Here is a 3,152-nt window from a genome sequence, read left to right as displayed (position 1 = left end):
GCACCCTTTGAGGTTGCTGCAAAGTGGGCCCGACGGGGCCTGGGGAGACGACTGCGTCAATCTACGCTAGACACCGCCCATCGAATCATGAGGGAGACCATCTATGACGCGTCGTTTCCGCCCGTCCGACCACCCCACCAACCCCCCCCTCCACCGCCACTCATCATGCTGGATCCACCTGCTTCACGTCCAAGACCGGCTGCAGCTTCGACTCCTCCCACAGGTGATGACATCACCCTGCCTCTACCTCCATCTTCGACACAGATCCTGCCCCCCACACCACTTCACACCACTCCTATGCCCCAGAGACCTCCTGAGTCCTCCAGAACCCGACAAGTGGGTTCCCACAGTGGGGTAGTGGAGCCCTCTGGCCACAAAAGCGAAGCTCCACCCACTACAAAGAGCAGGACCTTGGCACCGTTGAAGCTCACCCATACAGCTGAAGTTCACCGTGCCTCTGTTACCACCTCTGACTCAGCCACAATGACGGATGGTGGCCCAGGTATGTCATGTGTTTCTGTAAAACTCTCTTCTTCAGCAGTAGCACCTCAGACCACACAGGATGATGAGACTGACCTTATTCATCTCCCCTCTGAGGACTTGTCTGAGGGATTTATTCCTGTGGCTAAAGTATCACATAGAAATAGTGAAACATTGTCTGAGGTATCTGCTTTAGATGATTTTCTTGCTCTATGTGAGAAGGATACTGATCTGTCTGAGCATGTTGATTGGCCCAACCAAACCATGTTGGACCGTCTGCATGATGCCTATGTTGCTGAGATGGAGGCTGGGGCCCCCCCGGCCCCCCTGCTTCCACAGGTGGACTCTCCAGTTCTGCCTCAACGTTCCCTGCGTTCTGCACAGCGACAAGTGACTGAGGACCCTCCTGATGTTCCTCTGGGTGCTGGACAGACCACATCTAGACGGAGGAGAGTAAAATGATGGCCCCCTCAAGTCTGCTTTCAAAAAAGGGGAAAAGTAATGTTGTGAATTTATCAGAATGTTTTTCTTTGTCTGAGGCTCAACTCTCTCTCTTGAACAAGGGTTTGACTTTTATCCCTTCACCTAATAATAAGAAAAAGCAGAAATATTTGGAGTCTAGATTTGACTTACAACAATTTCACAGACGTATTATGTTGTCTTGTTTTTTTAAAAATAACACTAGAAAGATTGCTCAACCTTTTACATCCACCTCCCAGTGGATTCCGGCCCTTAATACTTTACCTCATCAGATCCCCAGCATGATTCATCAAGATTTACAATATTTTGATTGCAAATTTAAAATGTCTAATGAACTTCCTAATCTTAGTGAAGCCGAATCTTTGGCCCTAGCAGAACTAGTGTCTAATGATCAAATAGTCATCAAACCGGCAGACAAGGGGAGTTCTATAGTTATTATGGACAGGGATCAATATTTAAAAGAGGGAATGAGACAACTCAGTGACACAAAATATTATCTCAGACTTGACAAACCAATATTTTTGGACACCGTTCCTGTTGTTCAGGATATTATCAGTCGTTTATTACATAAGAATTACATTACCTCTAAACAAAAAACATACCTTCTGGGTACTTCTACTCCGAGACCACGTTTATTCTACATGCTACCTAAAATTCACAAGGAGCCGGAAACTTGGCCCACACCATTTATAATACCACCGGGTAGACCCATTGTATCCGACTGCAGTAGTGAGACGTACCGATCAGCAGAGTATATTGAATATTTTTTAACACCTCTTTCCACCAAACATCCAAGCTACATTAAGGACACTTATGATTTGGTTCATAAAATTTCGAGTTTGTACATTCCAGATGAAGCAATTCTTTTCACTATGGATGTAGTGAATCTGTACACAAACATAGATTCAACTGAAGGTGTTTCTATTGTGAGACAGATTTTTGACAGATACCCGGACCCTAAACGCCCAGATAAAGAACTTCTGGAATTGTTGTCCATAAATTTGACTAAAAATGACTTTGAATTCAATGGGGAGTATTTTTTACAAATTAAAGGGACAGCCATGGGTAAGAAATTTGCCCCCGCTTATGCAAACCTGTATATGGCACAGTGGGAGGAGTCAGTATTTCAAATATGTGTGAAAAAACCTCTGTACTTTTATAGATATCTGGATGATATCTGGGGAGTGTGGACTCATTCGGTTGAAGACTTTCATGTTTTTTTGAATACACTAAACGCACACAACCCATCTATCACTCTTAAGGCTATAACTAATCCATTATCAGTTGATTTCCTGGACACAACCACGTACAAAGGCCTGTCGTTTTCTTCCACTCACAGATTGGATGTTAAAGTTTTTTTTAAAAAAACAGACACTCATGCTCTTCTCCATAAAACTAGTTTTCATCCAAAACACACATTTTCTGGTTTGGTTAAATCTCAATTACTTAGATTTCATAGGATTTGTTCTTTACAGTCTGACTTCATTTCTGCCACCAAGTTGCTATTCTCTGTTTTGACCACTAGAGGCTACTCTCGGTCATTTTTGAGAAAGTGTTTTAAGGACTTCTCACAATCAAAACCCATTCTTAACACACCTATTCTGCCATTTGTTTGTTCTTATTCTAGCTCTTCACTGGGACTGATTAAAAGAATTAAGAAAAACATTAAGACTTTGCAAAATGAGGACCAAATTCTCCCTAACCATAGGGTGATTGCTGCATTTAGGAGGAATAAAAACCTAAAAGACAATCTGGTCCATGCAAAATGTGATCTAGTATCTAAACGCACAACTATGACATCTCAGAATTTCTTTAAACGAACTAAGTGGATTCAAAACAAATCCACCAACCGTGTTTTTGAAACTGATACTACAGCTACCATGCGGACAAAAAATTGTATTTATTTACTTTCATGCACTGTTTGTGATTTCCGTTTTGTGGGTGAGTCTGAAAAGGCCTTGCTGACTACATTCTCCCAACACAGGTATGATGTAAAAACTGGACTAAACACATCTTCTCCTCTAGTCAAACATTTTATGTCCCATGGTTCTGAGTCCATGTCTGTCATAATTTTACAATCTAATGTTTATTGGACTGCCCTACAAAGGGAGATGGCAGCCACAAAATGGGTTCTCAACCTTGGCACCCATACTGAGTACGGTTTTAATCCATTGTAAACACCCTTTATTCCA

Source organism: Nematolebias whitei, chromosome 11 (assembly GCF_014905685.2).
Source record: "Nematolebias whitei isolate Nwh7 chromosome 11, NemWhi1, whole genome shotgun sequence".
NCBI lineage: Eukaryota > Metazoa > Chordata > Actinopteri > Cyprinodontiformes > Rivulidae > Nematolebias > Nematolebias whitei.
Note: the sequence above shows the minus strand (reverse complement) of the source record.